At 48.1% G+C, this 21,640-nt stretch overlaps 1 protein-coding gene across 1 annotated transcript in view; it reads right to left on the bottom strand.

Annotated features, from left to right (window-relative positions):
* The window catches only part of LOC135896855 (uncharacterized), a 514,087-nt gene that overhangs the window by 412,138 nt on the left and 80,309 nt on the right, over positions 1–21,640 (bottom strand). The window contains exon 4 of the mRNA XM_070538351.1: positions 13,451–13,640. The gene's annotated coding sequence lies outside the window, so the exon portion shown is untranslated. The remainder of the gene's footprint in view (positions 1–13,450; positions 13,641–21,640) is intronic.

Genomic DNA, 21,640 nt, shown 5'->3' with positions numbered 1-21,640 from the left:
CCATGCTGTCAAAAGAAGTTTGTGGAACTCCATTATCGCCAATGAAGGATCAGAGTTTGGCGACGCACAACGTTTAGTAAAGAATATCAGCTCAGTTCCCGCAGTACCGATAAAATCGGTGCACTGCCCCTGACAGTACCATGCTTCCCGAAAATGCGGCCAGCGCCCACCGCCGTAGCAGACGACGCAGATCACGACACCGCCCCTCAAGCGTGTGTGCCTACTCGAGCTGCTGCCGCCGCACGACTCCTTTGCTTGCCGCATCGCGATGCAATACGTTCCGAGTTTTCTCCTTAGTGTGAAACAAACTGCACACGCTATATTTGCCTTTAAGAATATCGGTACGCTTGACGATTATTTTGATGGCTGCAATGCGGCGAAAGGGCAGCGTCTGCTTAACCATGTATGTGACGCTGAGCAGGTAATTGGAAACGACATCGTATGTGCCGCCGGAAAAATCGTCAGCACATATGATGCGGCACATGCATACGGCACCTACGAGTTAAAGTCATTTTTGCAGTTTCTCACATTATGTTTGCTACAAATCCGTGTTGTATCTGATCGCGACAACGGATTTCTATCGACACTGTGCGGAAATAAACAAGATATATCGCTGCAAAGCACAAGTACGACATGCCCACACAACTTTAACTAGTACGTCTCCTACAATATGGAATTGAGGCAGCAATGTAGACAGCTTGGCCATTTTTTAACAGTACTCAAGAGACGGAAGTTGAAAGTATTATTAATCATTCCTGCTTCAGCAATGCCGGCGCGACCAAGACGCCGGTGTGTATCGTCCAGTAACCCCATCGATCGGTGCAGTGGTGAAGCGGGAATGAACTCCGGTCATGTTCAATGCATCAAGCACATATTCAATTTCTCGGCACGCGTGAACTTCGGCAACTGCTAGCGCATACAACAGACGTGGTTTCCATTCTTGGGGAGCGCACACAAAAACGAAACACGAGAAAAAAGACAGGACAAGCGCTCGTTGAACTTAAAGTTTTTATATGAATAAAAGGATTATGTACCGAGTAATAATTAATTTCACGTAGGTTACATATAGAAACCGTCATACACTCAGGAGTGATCAATGAACGAGCTCGCTTCGTTTGCCAGATGTTTACTTCGCTCGGCGCACCGCAGTAATCCATGTCTGTCGTCTGCTTCTTTTGTACCATTTTCTTGTGAATCGGCAGAATTTCACTGGTTGCATCAACCTTTTCATGTTTACATTGCTGTCGTGACAGTTAACAACACAATAATAATTTCCGGTCATCCGAAGAGGCGCCGTCGCAAACATGAGACGTTTCGCGCGCAGCGCGAACTAAACGCGGGCGCGACCGCGAAGGGAAGCGGCGACGGAAACCACCGTTGGAGATGAAATCGTGCCGCCAGGGGAGAAACGAGCGCTGGCGTCTAGGATGAAACTTGGCGTGTGGTCGTCTATTGAGCCACTGTGGGAGAAAACGACGACGAAAGACGCCGGAAGAGTGGCGCGAGCGAGTTCGCGTGGTAGTGCGCAGGGGTGCGATTGAGCCACTGTGCATGAAGCCGACGACGACAACAGTAGGATCAGTGGGGCGACCGAATTCTCATGGTAGCACCGAGGGGTGCCAATGAGCCACTCTGAAAAAAATGTGACGCCGAGAAACGCAGGAGCAGTGGGGCGAGTGAGATCGCGTGATAGAGCGGAGAGGGGCCAATGAGCCACTGTGGAAGGAGAGGGTTACGACAAACGCTGGAGCAGTGGCGCGAGCGAGTTCACGTGGGAGCGCCGAGGGTTGCCAATGAAACACTCTGGAAGAAGACGACGACGGCAAGCGCCGGAGCAGTGGCGCAAGCGAGTTCGCGCGGTAATGCCGAGGGGTGCCAGTGAGCCGCAGTGTAAGACGACGATGACAAACGCAACGGCAGCTGCGAGAGGGAGTGCACCTGGAAGCGCGGAGGAGTGCCATGAGACCACTGTGGAAGAATACAAAGACAACGAACTCAGGAGTACTGGCGCGCGCGATTACACGTGGCAGCACCGAGAGATGCCACTCAGCTACTGTGGAAGACGACGATGACGGCAAACGTAACAGCAGTGGCCCGAGCGAGTTCGCGTGGTAGAGCCGGGGCTCCCAATGATCCACTGCTGAAGAAGATGACGACAGAAGCAGGTGCAATGGCGTGAGCGGGTTAACGCAGTAGCGCCGGGGTACCAATGAACCACTGTGGAAGAAGACGATGGCAAATACAGTAGCAATGGCGCCAGCCAGTACTGTGGTAGACCCGGGGGCGGCAGTGAGCCAAGTGTGGAAGATGAAGAAGACGAACCCAGGAGCAGTGGGTCGAGCGAGTTCACGTGGTAGCGCCGACGGGTCCTATGCTACAGCTAAGAAGACGATGACAAACGCAGGAGCAGTGGCACATGCGAGTTCACGTGATTACCCCTGGACACGCCAATGAGCCTATTGTTGAAAACAACGAAGACGTAAAACGCAGGAGGAGTGGCGCTAGCGAGTTCACGAGGAAGCGCCGAGGGGAGCCAGTGAGCAACTGTGGAAGAAGACGACGACCACAAACGCTGGAGCAGTCGCGCAAGCGAGTTCGCGTGGTTGCGCCCAGGGACGCGAATGTACCACTATGGAAAAAGACCACGGTGACAAGTGCAGGGGCGGTGACGCGACGGAGTTCGGGTGGTAGCGCCGAGGGGTGCCAGTGAGCCTTTTTGGAAAAATGCGACGACGAGAAACGCAGGAGCAGTGGCGAGAGCGAGTTCGCATGGTAGAGCCGAGGGGTGCCATTGAGCCACTGTGGAAAGAGACGACGGCGACAAACAAAGGAACAGTGGCGCAAGCGAGTTGACCTGGGAGCACGTAGGGAAGCCAATGAACCACTGTGCAACCAGACGACGACTACAAATGCAGGAGGAGTGGCACAAGTGATCTTGCGTTGTAGCGCCAAGGGGTGCCAGTCAGCCACTGTTGAAGAAGACGACGACAAACGCCGGAGCAGTGGCGCGAGCGATTTCGCATGGTAGTGCTGATGGGTGTTAGTGGGTCACTGTGCAAAACGACGACGATGACGAACGCAACAGCAGTGGCGCTAGCGAGTGCGCGTGGAAGCGCCGAGGGATGCCATGAGACAGGTGTTGAGAAGACGAAGACGATGAACGCAGGTGCACTGGCGCAGTCGAATTCATGTGGCAGCGCCAAGGGGTGCCAATTAGCGACTTTGACTGAAGGCAACGACGACAAACGCAGTAGCAGTGGCGCGAGAGAGTTTGCGTGGAAGCACCGTTGGGTGCCATGATACAGCTGTGGAAGAAGACGAAGACGACGAACGCGGAAGCATTGGTGCAAGCGATTTCACATGGCAGCGCCGAGGGGTACCGATGAACTACTGGGGAAGAAGGGGATGACGACAAACGCAGGAGAAGTGGCGCGAGCAACTTCGCGTGGTAGTGCGCAAGGACGCCAATGAGCCGCTCTGGAAGATGAGGACAAACGCAGGAGCAGTGACGCGAGTGAGTTCGCGTGGTAGAGCCGAGAGGTGTCGATGAACCACTGTAGAAGAAGACAGCCACGGCAAAGGCAGATGCAGTGGCACGAGCGAGTTCGCTTGGTAGCGTCTGTGGGCGTCAATGAGCCAATTGTGGGAGAAGACGATGACTACAAACGCCGATGCAGTGGCGCGACCGAGTTCGCTTGGTAGCGTCTGTGGGCATCAATGAGCCAATTGTGGAAGAAGGTGACGGCGACAAACACCAAAAAAGTGGCGCGAGCGAGTTCGCTTGGTACTGCACAGGGGCGCGAATGAGCCACTGTGCAAGAAGACAACGACGAGAAACCCAGGAGCAGTGGCGCGACCGAGTACCAATGGTAGCGCCGTGGACTGCCAATGAGCCACTGTGGAAAAAGGCGACGCCGGGAAACGCAGCACCAGCGGCGCGTGTGAATTCGCGTTATAGAATCGAGTGTTGCCAATGTGTCACTTCCGAAGGAGACGACGTCGACAAACGTAAGAGTAATGGCGCGAGCAATTTCACGTGGTAGTGGCCAGGGGAGCCAATGAGCCACTGTGCAAGCAGATGGCGATGACAAAAGCAGGAGCAGTGGCAAGACCGAGTTCGCATGGTAGCGCCGAGGGTTCAATGAGCCACTGTGCAAATAGGCGACAACGAGAAACGCAGTAGCAGTGGCCGAGTGATTTCGCGTGTTAGAGGAGAGAGGGGCCAATGAGCCACTGTGGATGAAAACGACGATGAAAATGGCAGGAGCAATGGAGCGAGAGAGTGCACATGGGAGGGCCGAGGGGTGCCAATGAACAACTGTGGCAGAAGACGACTACAAGCACGGGAGCAGGGGCTCGAGTGAGTTCGCGCGGTTGCGCTGAGGGGTGCCAGCGATCCGTTGTGTAAGATGAAGACGACGACGAACGCAGTGGCAGTAGCGAGAGGGAGTGAGTCAGTGAGTGAAAAACGTTATCAGCTCTAGATTCGCTGGTCTTTTGCGGTCTTGAGATGGATTCGTCCATCTCCTAGCACACAACGGTCGGTTGCCCTTAGTCCAGGCCTTAGCTGGATGCTGCTGCCAGTTGTGCTCGCCGAATCAGACCTTTTTGGTCGACCTGGCGATCGCTGGAGAGCACTCCCTCCCATTGCTCCACACTCGGGGTTGGTGTAACGGGTACCACGTCTATCTTCTGGCATGCTCAGCTTATGTTATACAGCGTGGGTGTTTCGTGGCACCAGGGGCATTTGTCATTGTATTGTGTGGGATAAATTTTGCTGAGTACGCTTAGGTTCGGGTACGAGTCCGTTTGTAGCTGCCTCCACGCGACAGAGTCCTCTCTGCTAAGGGATTTGTGCGGTGGTGGATACCGCTTTCTGCAGCCGTTGTAGTAATTTAGTATCGCCGAATAGTCTTGGGGTACAGGTTCGGTCCCTCGAGGTCGCCTAGGTTGGATGCTCGGTAATAAGTGTACCCTCGAGCTATCCTGTTCGCCTCTTGGTTCCCTGCCACTCCCGGGTGTCCCGGCGTCAATACTATCGTATGCCTAATGCGTTCTTCTTTTGTTTGTCGTTGTGTTATGTGGTCTCCGGAGCGGAGTATGTGGAGCGCTCTGTGCCCTATTCTGCCGCGTAGGTAGTTGCGGCACGCTGTTTGCGAGTCTGTAAGGATTGTTAGAGACCGTTTAGACCGACAAGCAATGTCAGCAGCGTTTTGAACAAAGCAACAAAAGTACGAGACTTATCCTATAAAGCTGTGAACCTCCTTAACTCAGCACGGCACAGGACAGTATTGCACGACTCGAGATTTAGCCAGGTCAAGTTCGGTTGCGTGCTTACAAGATGCCCGAGAACCGTAATTTCATGACAGCCGGAGTGACACTTCGACAAGTTGAGCTGAAGTTTCGCAGCCCAAAAAACAGCAAGAAGGGTCGCGAGAAGCTCAATATGAATTTCAAATGTAGAAGCAAAAAAAAAAACGTGCGCTATTCCCACTAGTTTGTAGGTTTTCCTCCGTTATGCTAAGTTTTACTAAGTTGTTGGTAGGCATGGCTAAGCCGTTTCTAGTTGTTGCGAGGTCATGGTAGGCTTGGCTAAGTCGTTTCTATGTTTTGCTAAGCTGTTGTCTCGGCGGGCTTGACGCTGAAAGTTTTGAAGCAGGTAGGCCGGGTTCAGTTTATTGAGGACGTCAAGCGTTCAGGCACCAATTCTCGCGTTTTCTGAACTGAAACTCATGATCCTCGACTGGGCGTTGCCTTTTCTCAGCCGCTGCTTTGGTGTGGTGTTCCCGATGAGCTCTGCGGTGACGCATCGCTTCTCATTTGGTAGCACGTCATTCTTCTTGGTAATCCACTTCTTCTTCGGGCATACGGACTTTCTTTGCTCTTCCTATGGCAGCAGCACGTACGCATGGCATATAGGAGGCAAGAGGTGCGTCGCCACGCCAGTTTTTGCGAGTCCTCTGACGACACAAAGCCGCCATACACTCGTGCATTGTGAGGAGGTTACGCGGCTCGGCGCTTGCGCAGATGGTTGCTAGGCGACGTGAGGCAGCGCACAGCAGGGCTTTTTTCTTGTAACACTTCACGGCGGAACGAAAGCTAGGTCCGCTGTTAAAAAGAGTACGTCGTAGAAACAGCATAGAGAGATGGTCGACTTCAATCCTCGGAGCAAGATGTACATCATTCTCTCGAAGTCTCTGGGGCACTGCAGAGTCCGTAGGGCATGGCTCAATCTAAAAGTTCATTAGGAGTAATAAAGACTGTTTTCTCGCGATTCTCCTCATCAATAGCGATCTGCCAGTAGCCCAATCGGAGGTCAATCGATAAAAAACATTTCGCCCCATCTGTATTGTCAAGCGCATCATTGATAACGGGCGATGGATACATCTTCTTTTTGGTGATTTTTTTTACATGGCGATAATCAACACAACCTGTACAGGTGTTGTCTTTTTTCTTCACCAAAACAACTGGTGTGGCCCATGGTCTAGCGGAAGGCAGGATGATGTCCTTCTTCAGCATCTTCGCGACTTCGCTTTGAGTAAAGCTGCGCTCTGACGCAGACACGCAAAACGGGTGGAGCTGGACGAGAGCCGCATTGCCATTGTAAATACGATGACGATGGCGGGTGGTCATCGAAATAAAATAGCGCGGTAACTGAGCAGCAGAGAAAGAGAGAACCCTTTAATGAAAGGCAGAGGTTTCAGCCGGCGTGTAGACATCGCCGACATGCTACACTGCGTGGGGTAGGGAACTGCGGAGAGAAATAGAGAACGAAAGCGGCCCAAGAAAAATGAATACTTTAAACAAATATTGGCCACTGAGTTTTGTGACTCATGGGCAATGGCGTGCTATGGTAAGGACTCTCAGTGTACGCATCGTCCTACAATGAGGTGACAGATCTCGTTGTGTGAAAGGTACATGAGGGTGACGGAATGCAACTGCAGCTTGTCGAGTTGACCAATGTTTTCTGAGTAAGTAAATGAAAGGTTCATCGCACGCCGCTGTTGTGTGAGGCCGGCTAAAGGACCTAAGAGACAGTCAAATGACAAAGGTCTCTGTGTAAGCGAATGCACGCAGTGATCATAGAACGCACGCTCGTCGGCATACGCTCGACACTCAAACAGGATATGATCAACTGTTTCAATTGAGCCACACTTGTTGCAGTGTGGACTTGTCACTTGACCGAAGCAGTGCAGTAAGCCGTTACCATAGGCGGACTTAAAGCAAAAACGATGATATAGAGTTTCCAAATGTTGAGGAATCATGGATGGAAGTCAGCATATGATATTTGGGTCAGTTTAGTACAAGAAAGGGTGTTGTTGGGTCGACAGGCTCCACACCCCATCCTATTCTTCAAAAGCAAATCCTTTAGCTAGTTGGGAAGCATCACATCGAGTGAAATAAATCCGACTATAATTTTGGTGTTGAATATTATTGCGTGCCGCTTCAGCTGCTTTTTCGTTGAGCAGAATACCTAAATAAGCAGGTATGCATTGAAATTTGATACAGTGGCCTGATGCAATGGCCAAGTGTAGTAGGTACGCAATGTCGAAAGACACACGTTGATGATTGTTTTTTTTAAGAGACTGCACATGTTTGAAATGCTCCTTTAGAGTCAGTAAAAAGCGCCATTTATCAGGCACTCGGCGCACTATATAGAGAACAGCTTCTTTGATGCCGTGACGCTGTGCTCACGATGAAGATGTCCTCCATTGCAGCCGATAAAAAAGCCTTTGACTTGTTTAGGGCACATACAGACCACAGAAGGAAGTGTCCTGAGTGGTTCAGGCATCAGTGTATTAGGGTTTGCTGAGTATATTCCTCGGCTAAGTAGAGGAGAGTGCTCTACAGCAGAGCGCCCTCTGGTATGCGACTATTTGTACCATTTAAACCGCTACAAACTGCTTTATATCTAGCGAGAAAAGTGTCCAGGTAGGAAAAGGCTGAGGCAGTAATTTCTGTGGCTGAAAAATCGGAGGAAGGTGCCAGATCTTCATAGTTTGGCTAAAGCCAGACCTACTGTGGGTTACGTGTTCGTGGTACATGAAATGCTTTCTACCTTGGAGCACATGCCGAAGATCGGTACTAATTGTTTCTTGGGAAGCGCTAACATCTGCCGGCGGACATCGTGCTTCCGCTACTGTTCCTGAGGCTGAAGCGCACTTCGGTAGGCTAAGGCGAATCCGCAGGCACTTGTTCCGCGTGACTTCCAGATTGCTCTTGTTGGCTGGTGATAATCTCTGAAGCACCGGTAGGCAGTAGCGCAATGTGCCTTTTATATAGGCTTTTTCAAGTAGTACCACTGAGCGGCAGTTGCAGCCACATCGAGTTCCCGCCATGAATTTGAAAACTTGCAATGCTGCCGCAGTCCTTGAACGTAGTGTTTTTACCTGAGGTGACCAAGAGAGATTTCTGTCTACCACAATTCCATGGAATCTCTGAGAACGTGCGTACGGCAGCGGTCGTCAACCGAGTAAGAGTGGATATTTGATTATTTTCTTTCTTTGAAAGCCATGTCTGTGCTTTCTTCTGGCGAGAGATGAAGACCTCGGGGAGCCAAATACATGGATTGCTTCAGCAATTCTTTTTCAAGTCGTTGTTTGGTGATATAGCCCAAACTTGATCCGTCGTAGATACAGGTAGCATCGGCATAGATTGTGATGTGTACTCCTCGCGGAAGGTTTCTTGTTGTGTTTATCAGGGTGACATAGAATAGGAGTGGGCTGAGCAAAGTACCCTGGAATAGGCCTTTCTCCTGTCTCTAAGATTCTGTAGATCCGTTCGGAGTACTCATAAATGTTTTGCGCTCTGTTAAATAGTTTTCTATCCATTTGTATAGCTTTCCTCCTAGGCCAAGGCTAGCAAAAGCTGGGAGAATGGCGTAGTGAAAAAGAAAGTCAAAAGCTCCCTTGATGTAAAAAAAAAAACTGCCGTCTGGATGCCCCCAGCGTGAACGTCGCCTTCAAGGGAAGAGACGAGGGCGATGACGTAATCAATAGCAGACATGTTTTCGCGGAAGCCATTCATTTCTTAAGAAAACTTATTGTGGCTTTCAAGGTATTATCTAATACGTTTGTAGATTATCCACTCCATAAGCTTGCCTCCACAGCTCGGTAGGGGGATGGGCCGCAAAGACGCGCAGCTTGTTGGCTGCTCGAAAAATTTCAGAATCGGCACGATTTTCGCCAGCTTCCAATTCGTTGGGACATCACGAGACATCCGCCAAGAATTATAATATTCCAGGAGTTCCAACTTCCAATATTCCAGCTTTGCGATGGCTTCATAGCGTATTTCGTCATGGCCCGGAGATGTGTCTGCTTCATTCAGCATTTGCAGTGGTGAGCTCTTCAATTGTGAAAGGCCGATCCAACTTTGGCACTCCAGCCTGTGGGATACCACACTGACCCTCTGTGGGGGAAATTGGAGGCCTTGCACCCACTGATGCTGTCTGCTGTCCACTGTCTGCTGTATTCATGTGAGATTTTTTTAATGGAATTTCATTCATGCAGAGAGTGCAGCAAATGGGTGAACTTGTTGGGGCGGCGTGCGCATACCTGTAAGGATTGGCCAAATTTCGGCTGCAGGTTGACGCATATCCACCTTTGCCGACTACGTTTATCCAGGTATCGCCGATATCACATTGTGTCGGTCGGCAGGCATGGAGGTGAAGGCATTTCGCGCCTAAAACTTTCACTTAAGCTAGCCTGCGAATGCCACGCAATCTTTCAAATTCCTCGTCATTTGGTGGTGAGCTGAGTTTTTTAGTTGAAATTCGTATGCATTTCCTCAGAAAATGAGCCATTGTCGTAATTCCTCGTCCTTTGTTGCAGCAGTAATTCCCCTGCCTACAGCGTCTTTTTATGCATCACAATCTGCAGATTTTGTAAAGAATTTCGTTGGTGGCAACTACATACACACAATTCATAAAAGAATTGGGTAATGGTCACTCGCGCGTGTTTCCATGTCGGTACACCAGGTAAAGTTGCGGGCAGCTGAGCTCGTTATGAAGGTCACGTCAACGCTGCTGGTGATCTTCGGGCCTCTCAGGTAGGTTATACTAACGCCATTTAAGGTTCAGCTGAATAGTTCGAGAGAAGCTCTGCGAGCTTGGCTCCTCGTGCGAATGTTTTCGAGCTGCCTCGAATTTCATTGTGAGTACTGAAGTACCCACAAATTTTATATGAGGAAGGTTTCGCTGAAATCAAGATTTTAAGTCTGGAAGCGTCGAATGGGTTGTCTGGCGACATGTATACTTCAATGAGAGTGTATTCTTGTTGGCCTAATAATGGTATGACACACACATATTCATTGTCACTGGGAGGCGAAATATCAAGAACGGAGGCCGGAATATTCTTGCGAAAGCCTACGAGTAATCTGCTCATGTTATCCGGTCAATGGTAATGATGAAAACAGTACTATTGAATTCGGAAATTTTCGTCGACGCGCGATTTGAAGATGACGATGAAAGGGAAGTGATTCGCTCACACCAGCGGCTGGAAACAGAGTTTCGAGTGAAGACCGCGAGTATTCCACTGAAATATTGTGCATGTGTGAAAACTGTTGTGGATGGTCACCTAAGATGAGGCTGTCGTTGCAGAAGCCATGATTATTACTCTGAGTTAGCGTGCCCCTGTGGAGCGTAAGATGCCGAAACCAACGGCTCCATTGTAAGGACGGCGTCTACCTCTGGGAGACATCTTGACGATGGGTTGGCGTGGACAAGAGCTTTGAGCGCTGTGAACAGCATCGGAGTCAGTGAGCGTGTAATATATTGTTCGGTGCTTCCGTGTTGCTGCCTTTAGTGCAGTGGCAGCTGAGGCTTACAGGGGCAGCGGTCATTTGGTGCGTTTTGTTCGACATGCTGCGGTAGCTTTGAAGGAGGAGGTTAGGCATCGGGCTTCCCACGTCTGTTTCTCACCGCATCAGTGCTTGTGTTGCCAGATGTGTTAGGGCCTTGTGGTGATCTTCGGAGTGGCTTGTCGTATTCGTGAAAACCAAGTCGGGGTTAGGCAGTGGTTCATGACGCTGGGGAGGGGGGGGGGGGAGGTTAAATGCTCCACCGCACCTGTTACATGCTCCCCCGCGCGAGCAAGTGTACCAGCCTTTTTCTAACGCACTGTATATTAGACGGAGGGTGTGGGCCACCCCAGTTGGAGCATTTAGGTTGCGCTCTCGAGGTGCATTCGTGTTGCAAATAGGGCACCGCAAAGTTTCCAGTGCACCGGGCCGCTACAATGTCTCGATAGGGGGCCATGCCTCTGTTATTTGTAACACAGTCTTACTGCCCGACTTATTCGGTGACAGGGTACCTGCAGAATCCAAACGTAGCTGGTTGAGGTAAAGATTGGTCTTTCGCGAATTCCAGTATAAAAGATCAACGGCGTGTCTCTGACCATGTCGCCACCTTCAGGCGTGTAAGTAAGCCTCTTTGCTCTAACGACGCCTTGGTGACGTAGATTTTCTTGTAGGCCTTAATGTTAGTTGGGGATAGGTACATAACCTACTTTGCCGTAGCTGGCCATGTATGAATATGAGACGTGGGCTTCTACAGTCACGTCAGCTAGCTCAGTTACCGTGAGCAAACAGGTGGCGGTTGGGTGTGTTGACATGTAACCATCAGGCTGCCGCCCTTGTTAACGCGATGACAGAAATTTCCTGAGCCGACGTTACAACCGCTGTTGCCACGATGTTAGGGTTAACATTTTATAGGTTTCGTCCGTCAAGGGTAGGTCTGAAAATAGCCGGGACACCAGCACCTTTTTTTTTTGTAGGACAAAACCGTGAATTGTGTCTGGTTCATCTCATCTTCATTTTCGCCCGAAAGCTCTTCACGCAGTCTCTTGTTCACAGGACCCCGATCTGTAGCTGGTATTGCAGGGCTGCAGGACTAGTAGTTACCACCGCTGCCATGGATGCAGTGTGGAGTGCATCTAGTGGTAATGTCCCGGGTCGTGGTGGATACGGCACAGTGTACCTAGAGGGTCGCTTCATGTGCTTCTCCGGGCGGGCGGAGACCTCCAGGTCGTCCCGCGGCGAGTCCAGAGCACACGAAAATTTGTAGAGGCTATCAGACGGAAAGAAAAGCGGAAACTTAGAGATTTGTCTCAGTCAACCCAGTCTCTAACACATCTTCCTTGTAAACAGAACAGTATGCGCCTAAAGTGTTCAGTGTGAGCTGGAGAAAGGTCGGTAGCCATCATTTTATTGACCCCGTGGTAAGGTGACGAAGTCGAACGGTAAACCAGTACGATAGGGGGGACAGAGGCAGAAATAGTGGGCACGAGCGAAGATATCTCCTGCTGGTGCATAGGTGTCACACGGCCCACTGTCATGCTACGGGAAACTACATGTGCAACAGGCTGAAACACTAAAATGGGAAAATGGTGATAACGGTACGTGGGAGCGCAACGGCATGCTGTAGAATAACGTCGACAAACGGAGAAACGATGTAGTCACCATCAGGAACATGTAGTCGAGCGTTAAAAGGTGCAGTAGTAGTGGTTTGAGGTGGCAACCATGTAAATTCGACAAAATAGCGGAACGAATGACGTGCATCAGACACAAAGTAGCTGTAAGAAAGAAGGTTCAACTGCACAACACCTCTCACACAGTCTAGTAACGCTGAACAGGTGGAAAGAAAGACCAGCCCAAAAATGTGGTCATGCGGACAGCACTCTTGCACAATAAATGAGACGGTCGTTTTATCGCTGGCAATCGTTACTTGTGCCGCACGCATGCCGACAACCGGTAGCGTAATGCTTTCGGCAACACGTACTGTGAACTGTATGGCAGGTGTGAGCGCCTTTCTGAGTCTTTCGCGAAGGACGGCATTCACAACAGGCATCTGCTCACCGCAGTCGACGATAAGTTTGACCGGGTCTCCGCGTACTTCAACATCTGATATACTTTCAAGGGTAGGCAAGGTGATCAGAGGATTTGCAGGCTGGATCGTTGATGCAGTGTTACATACGGGATCTGCGGCGACTAGTTTTCCTTTGGTGACACATTCATTCATACAGAAAAGGTGACTGGCTCTGGGGCCGCGAACACCGGTTGCCGTCAGTGTTCAGCCCACTCGTTTCCCACGTAGAAGTTAGCCTGTCAGCACTGGTTTGCGTGAGAGCCATAGCGCCGCTGTTGCTAGCTAATCATAACACGATTAGGAGAACGACGCCCACAGTTACCGGGGCTGCGATGGCGAGGTCGTGACGAAGAACGTGGCTGATGTGTTCAGATGGCAGCAACATCGGCTGTCAGTCGGTGAACTTATCGTCTGAGCTCCTCGTTAGCTTCGAGAAGGTGTGCACAGCTGTCACCCGCGGGTGTGCGGTGGAGCGGAGGGCCACTTTTGGGGTTAATTTCGGTGCGCTTGCGGATCCATAATGATGGCGCCAGTGTTCGATTTGTCTGAGATGCGTATGAAATTAGTAAGAGCAATCTGGTTACTTACTCGAATATTTGGTTCGTCTGTCTGGATAGCGAGGGAGAAAAACCCTGTTTGAATTTTAGTTATACCTGGAAACCCCAGGTCATACTTTTCGCCAGGTACAGCATCATAACTCCATGTTACTTTGTTTCCGTCAACAACTGTCATTGCCCACCATGAATTAGCACTATGTAACCTGACCTCGGCTTTCGTGCTGCAAGAGATAGTGAAAAGACATTTAAAACAACAAATGAAATGAAAGGTATAGCGGCCACGACAGCCGTGAGTGCCTAATATTACGTCTGCGTGGGTCACGCCACGTTTATTAGGAAGCAAAACCCGCATCCATTGCTGCACTTTCTCATAGGCAGGTATCTATTTGATAAAACGCCGGCTTTGTCTTTCGCTCTTCTTATCTAGAGCTTGCTGTGATGTCTGGGCCCGGAATTCACTAATTAGGTCAAATATATATCTCAGAGCGCACAACTATTGCAGAATGCCACGCTTCAGTGTCAAAGTTTCGAAATTGGGAAGTTTTTTTTGCGTGGTTCAGTTATAATTATTTGTATTTAAAGATAAGTTTTCTTTTAATTTAGCCTGCACACTGAAGTCAAACAAATAAGCGTCCAACACAACGCCTTGCTATTTCAGCTATAAAAAGAGTATTTTATTAAAAGGCGTCCCGGACTGCCCCTTTGGGCTTGGAGAAAAACAGTCCGCGGATAGTATATGCTGTCGTGGATATCTAAGCCAGAGTTCGCATTCGAAAGCTGCTCACGAAGTTCACAAAAGGAGTGCGAAACGGTATTCTTAGCAAAGAGCCACTTTTATACAAGAGACCTCATCCTCACTCGTTCCGTAAGTCCCGCAACGAGTGCCATCGGTCATCCTAAAGCAGAATGTCACTGATGACTGCTATTCGCCAAACTGAATTTAATTCTGGGGTTTCAGAAGACCGACACTCAATTTTGTTGTGCAGCACGCCGTAGTGGGGGACTCAGGATTAATTTTGATCACCGATGTTTCAATAACGTGCCCTCAATGCATGGGACGCGGGTCTTTCCACCAAAACGCGGCCGCCACTGCTGGGATATGATCTCGCGAGGTCATGCTTAGCAACGCAACACCATATCCGAGTCGCCGAGTACGCCACTGAGTTCGCGCTCAAGCGAGGGAACAATTATCAGCGTTCGCTGGCACCGGCGCACCACGTTTCTCGTATTGGAGGCCACGCGTGGACTGACACGGCAGTGACGCTAGATGGCGCAGCGTGACAAGAAAGAAGAACGAAAGAGGAGCCCCGTTGCCACGAGACGCGTTTTGCAGCGTTCGTACACATCGGCGTGCCGTACGTTTCGCACGCCATGCGCAGGCTTCGGGGCGGCGGCTCAAGATGACGCTCAGTGCTCATAGTGAAGCGCAAAAGCATAGTCCCTTTAACGTACATCCCTCAAACATAACTCGTGCCGAAAGTGGCGATAGGTTGCATCGCTCCATTGATTTAATGCGACCGCATTACCGTCAGCAGTCATCGTGAGATGGTTTATGGCCACAACTTTTTCTGTCACCTGTCTTTCTATCGTTTTTAACTGTAGCTTGTTTCTCCAACTGCTTGTGTGGCAGTCTTCGAGCGCATCTTCCAGCCCAAGTACCACGTCTTGTGAAGATTACAATTACATAGTCGGTTTAAAGCATCATTTGTCCCTACAAGATTGTATACGTTCTTCGTGGTTTTGTTCACGTGACGTGTTCCACCATTTTAAGTTCACCATGACTATTTTTCCACGCATGAGCTTATGGGCAGCAGTAAATTTGACCCCATAGGATTTTATCGAAACGCTGCTTCTCGTTTCTGTGTCGAAACTCGGTAAGGTTTCTGATAGACTAGACAGGCGCTGAATGTTTTTTTACTGTGCGGTCCTTAGTAACTGGTGTTTGTTCGATTCATTAATGCCTACGAAAAACAGTCCTCGTGTTTCTAGAAAAGACCCATGAGTTGTTCTGCCTTAGACCAGGCAACATCCGGAATGATATCGGGAGCTTGTTCAGAAACACATACTTTCGTCGTATGTTTAGTAGAGCCCGAGAACACAAGCGGATCGTTGTTTTACCTGCTGTTTTGAGCGCAGTGTTCGAGTCCTTGTACGGGTGTTTATATTCCATGTTAAGTGGATCTCTAGAACCTCCACTTTTTCACCGCACATTTGCACGGTTCTTGGTGTGTGGTTGCTTTCACTTCCAAGCATAAGATGTTTGTCACTATCGACGATGCCATTCATTAAACATAACATGCTTAAAACGTCTTAGTTATACGACTATAAACTGTATCTTTATATATATAAAAATGAACTCCTAAACGATACAGAACATTCCCCGTATGAATATAGCATATGTAACAGGCTAATACTAGTGCCGCTTACACGAACAGATTACGGTAGATCTAGGCTGTTATACTGCATACCAACACTATACAGCTTCTTAAAAGCTAACTGTTTTTTCGATGCCCCACTCGGCACGTTTAAATCGGTGGTGCGTGATTAGCTGATGAAGCAATGGCCTTTCCCTCTTTTCTTCTGGCTCCTACATTTCCTGCAGTGCTTATGCATTCTGTGATAGTGTCGACCAAGTATGCTGTATCTATATCAAGCAAGCTCAATTCTTCTTGATAATGTCTGTGTGCATTCACAATTGTTCGAATTTGTGAAATCCACTGCCTGTTGCTCTCTGTAGGCCACCCCCAGCTCCCGCCAAGCTATATACAGCTATATACAGTTGGGGGGCTCCCATGTATACAGCTTTATACCTGGGGGCCCCCCAACTAGTGTGCTGGAAATAAAGTGGATTCTGATTCTGATGGCTATGGTTACTTCTGCGCCGGCAGATATCATGATGCCACCACAAACTAACTTAATTCACATAATACACTGAAGACATGGTGACCGAAACTTATTACCGGTAGTATAGCTTACTGCTATCTGTCGTGTTGGCTCAGAAGCCAAGACATGCCCAGGACTGTATAATTGTGTCATTTCGACCTTAGAGAACTGAAATTTGCGCCCTGATGCATGTCATGATGCACAATTAAAGAAAATACAGTAAAAAAAAACACAACCTGAAACTGTTACTTCCCCTCGGTACATGAAAAAGAGCGCTCTTACGTATCAGCCTTATCTTGAAGGTGACCGGCTACTTGCTCGACTGGTAATGAATCGATTATTTTGTTTGAAACGTTGCCAGACAGGGTGCTGTTTTTCCGGATGAGACGTCTGGCCGAAATTACACCTCCCGCGAAGCTTCCCTTTGTTTTTGTTGGTGTTGTGTTTTGTCATATCTGTGCACCACTACGGCCGCGGGCTTGCGTATAGACGGTGTTATGTGTGGCGGGATTCGTATAGAACCGGTGTGATGCATTAAGAGGAAGCTTAAGCTCGGGCCCATATCCCAGGCCGATGGCTCGAATACTTGGAAAACGCGTAAATACTTTCATGAGAAAACCACTCAACCAATTTGAACAAGAAGTATTGCATTTTAAGAGAGAACGTTGAATCGCAGTGATTGCAGTAATATTATTTTTGATTAATAAATCGCATTTTTGGCAAGAATTGTCGGAAATCGGTAACTCTAAAAAAATGGAGCTGCGAAGTTGACAAATCAGTTACTGAGCATCAAAAAACTATGAGAACAAAGAAAAACTGCGCAAAAAAGAACAAGACAGAGAAAGAACCACTCGACACAGGCGCTGACTAACAACTGGTTTAATGCTCCAACTCCTCTTTCCTACCAACAGCAGAACGCATGCGCACCAACCGCAAAGAGCAATGCCGCTATCATGTAGTCAAGCCTAGAAACGCCAACTCCTTGCGGTACAAATATATGGAAGCCTCACTAACACATTTATCCGGCCCTAATCTTGCGATTTCTAAACCTTTGATTACTTCACGCTCTTTCTTATCACTTGCGCGTCCGACAAACTTAGTCCTGCCAAAAAGTGGAGTACAAACTTTGCCGTCATGCCTGCAGGTCTTGCAATGCTTAGGAAGATGCTGTCCTCTAGAATCATCTAGGGAATTGGCATGTTCTAATAATCCAATAATAATGCAGCGGCCTGTTTGTCCAACGTACACGTTGCCACAACTCAGCGGAATCTCATAGATGACATTCGCTCTACAGGGCATTGTTCCTGTCGTTAGTGATGCACTCAATTTTCTTTTTCCTATCAGGTCTAACTAAATTGCACAGACTGGACAGCTAACAAGGTGCCGAAAAGAGAAGCTGTATGCCGAATTCACCCGCGATCCTCTTCAAGCCGTGCGAGACCCTGTGGACATAGGGCATAACTTCATACTTCCTCCTCTCCTGCGGATCCGCCCCACGAGGCTTTGAACTTGGTCGGAAAGACTTCAACAGCGACTCGACAACAGCCCGAAGAAGGGCCAACAGAAAATGATTCTAGATGATTCTAGAGGACAGCATCTTCCTAAGCATTGCAAGACCTGCAGGCATAACGGCAAAGTTTGTACTCCACTTTTTGGCAGGACTAAGATTGTCGGACGCGCAAGTGATAAGAAAGAGCGTGAAGTAATCGAAGCTCTAGAAATCGCGAGATTAGGGCCGGATAAATGTGTTAGTGAGGCTTCTATACATTTGTACTGGAGGAGTTAGCGTTTCTAGGCTTGACTACATGATAGCGGCATTGCTCTTTACGGTCGGTGCGCATGCGTTCTGCTGTTGGTAGGAAAGAGGCGTTGGAGCATTAAAACAGTTGTTAGTCTGTGCCTGTGTCGTGTGGTTCTTTCTGTCTTGTTCTTTTTTGCGCAGTTTTTCGTTGTTCTCATAATGTCATACCAACTGTATCAAACAACTAATATCAAATTTTTGTAAACTGCATGCTTTGGCGCATTGAAATCGGACGGATTTGATGTATGAATTTACGACTTAAGTGAACTTGTTGCAATGCGTGAGAAGGTTTTCCAGATCGCCACATTCAGAAGTTAGTGTCATATTTAGGACTAGCCTACGATATATTACTGTTATCCAGATTAGATGAAACATTAGGTGCAGCCTACAGAATTGTGATGAGGTTTTTATTTTCTCAGGTAACGAGTTGTATAATTAAAATATTGTATCTTGAAATTTCGCAAGTATGTTGAATTTATATAAAAAAGATGCCAGCTAAACATATATTTTGCCTATGAAATCAGATTTTAAGTGTTTCTTTTAAGGCTAACATAACTGATTAATTTTCGTGCAATGTCTCTCAAGAGTAAGGATGGCTTATGACCCTTATAGGAGGTAAAGCTTCCCCCCTTAGCTACGATTTAGAAAAAAATATTGTAGCGGAGAGAAAAAACAACACGGCAAACGTATTTACAGTACGCACAATAATTTACAGTAATTTGCAAACACATGTCTAAAGCAGTCTCGTCACTGAGGCGTCGTCTGCTTTAGTCCCAAGATCGTGCTGATCTTTCTCAACATTGTGCAGAGCAGCGTAACAATACATTTGTTACGCTGCTAAAGAAGAAGAGCAGAGAAAAAGAGAAGCCAGTATTGTGAATCAGAAGGACGTCTGGTTAGCTGAATATTATAAATACTTAATGTTGGGATTATAAACGTTGGATTCAATAGTTTGTTAAATGCTGTGCGCACCACAAACTTTCAAAGCGCTACGCTGCGAGGTGTCTTCCAGAGGTCATATTCTTCTTTATTAAGTCTTAGTATGCAGCTGAAATATCATTAAAATATATCAAATATCATCAAATATAACGCACAGCCTTTGTGCAACCTTATTGATTCCAGCATAATTATCACTAAAGGTGACTCTGTCGAGCAGCTGCAGTAGAAATTTCAGTAGCGTGTAATATTACCACACAGCCTAAAACAATTCACGCATGTGATTCGCACTTGAACCCCATCTCGTCCACACGGAAAGGCAGTGCAAAGTTTTATTCTCCAATGGTACCTTAGACCATTAGTATAATGCTTACATAAAGCCACAAATAACCAAACGAATTAAACTTTGTACGCACGTCTTACGTATCCTGCACCATTTCTAGAAAAATAAAGTCAGTGCCTTGTTCAGCTGACCAAGTACGATGGAGTAGCGTACTACAGGCATTGTTTTACATATGTAAGCATGAAAAAGTAGTACTCACTAATTATCTGCCAACCTAATCATTATTCCAGCGAATACTGAGTCGGTGTTGCGCTGAAGAACTTGTAATTTTTGGCGTTATCCTGGTGTCACCCACATCCGCCAATTGTACTGTTATCGAAATTACGCGTGATATAAACTTAAATAATGAATAATTAAACAGCTTGTTAAAAATTTCATGTTTGAAAAACAAAGGGACATGACTTTAATAAGATGAATGGCGCAAGGTGCTAATTGCTAACCTCAGGTTTAAATTGTGGAGCCTTCAACTTCTCGCGAATCCTTCTGACTCCTCGAGCACCCTGGAAAAGCTCTATGAGAGGGTGACTCATAGCGCACTGCAGCGTTACCTGGAAGGACAGAACTGGTGCCCGGGCTCAATGAAACCATTTCGCACGGGTTTAGCGTGTCAAGACGCGTTTCTCCTGCTTTGAGAGGAAAATAATAACTAATATATCGTACGATGACGAGAGACTAGTGTAGCCCAAGACCTCAAAGGAGCCTTCGACGACGTCTCTCACGCCGCAATACACGAACACCTCGAAGTCATGTGTTGGGGCCAGCGCACCCGGCAGACATAAGGGCGATTATTTCCAAGTGCGAGGCACGCATCCGTTTTGGCCAAATCACATAGGAGATATTTAAAATGCATACCAATAGAACACCTCAGAATCGATAATATCGCCTCTGCTCTTCAACATGGCCGTCTATCGCCTCGCACGTAATTTGGGTCAGATATCCGACCTAGGTTAGGTGCTCTACGCGGACGACATCATGCTGTGGGCGAGCCGATGTTCCCTAGGGGATAAAGAACAGACGCCCTGAATTTCAGTGTTAGCGGTGAAGAAATTTTTCCGAGGAAGCAGGCTGAAGTACCCGCCAGAAAAATCCGGTCATCGGGGATCCCCTGGAAGGCTACAAATCAATAGGGTTGGTTTGCATTATGGTGGAGGGCAACATGATCCGAAAGGCACCCACGATGCGAGACCTGGGTTTGTGGCGTCAGATTGACGGGAGAACTGTATGGAGGCTCAAATCGGCCAAATCCACACTCCACAACTTAGCCCAAATGATACGTCGAGTGGCGTACCAATATGTGGCCATGCGAGACTTGAGGCCCGAACAGCGCTCAGCAATTAGTCGAATCCGGTATGGCTTACCCTACCAAATCATGGACAAGGAAGAGGAAAGTCAGGCCAACATGATAATCAGAAACATTTTCAAGCGGCTCTGGGCCTGCTCAAATGTACTTCTATGGAGCGCATGCTCACTTTCGGAATACATAATAGTTCCGATGAACTCAGGCAGGCCACTGTGATGCGACAGAAAGAACGCCACAGCTTCACAAAAACTGGTAAATCTATACTGGCTCGACTCAATATACCAGAATACCCCATTTATCTAATCGAACTGGTCGTAGCACTTCCTTCTTCCATCAGATCCAAAATTACAGTAGCTCCCATTGCCAAGAAGATGCATCCCAGTACAACAACGAAAACCGCAAATCACGCGCACAACATATTTACTCAATGTACTCTAATAAACCTAGGTAGTATAAGTACTGCAGAGACACAGCTGCGTATTAAAATGCGATCTGTGGACGGCGAAGTTGTGAACGCGATCTGTCAGCAGCAAATAACCGAGTCTGCCACGGCCAACTGGCATTCGTGCAATAGCATACCGACTCTAATGCTTGTAACATCGGAGTGCACTAAGCATGCACATATGGCAAAAAGCAATGCCACAATTGAGCTGTGCGAGGCACTGCTCGCCCTTTCCGACTTCTCAGGAGAAAAGTACAGAATTAGCCAGGTCAGGCAGGCGGCAGAGGCCAGTGGGGCCAGGACGGAGGGCTCTAGCCTCCTTAAAATCTTTTCCTGCAAAATAAGGTTGCCTTATATATAGAAATCTTCCTATTTTCATTAGCTTACCTGCGCCTCAACCAAATTTAGGCTTGAATTTTGTAAGAGCTACACCACAGTGGGATTATGTAATAATTATTCAGCGTTCATCTGTTCTGTGATGATTGATTTATCTCTAGAGAAATAAAATACGGACAG

The sequence above is a fragment of the Dermacentor albipictus genome, chromosome 5 (assembly GCF_038994185.2).
Source record: "Dermacentor albipictus isolate Rhodes 1998 colony chromosome 5, USDA_Dalb.pri_finalv2, whole genome shotgun sequence".
Lineage (NCBI taxonomy): Eukaryota > Metazoa > Arthropoda > Arachnida > Ixodida > Ixodidae > Dermacentor > Dermacentor albipictus.
Note: the sequence above shows the minus strand (reverse complement) of the source record. Positions and strands in the feature narration are given on the sequence as shown.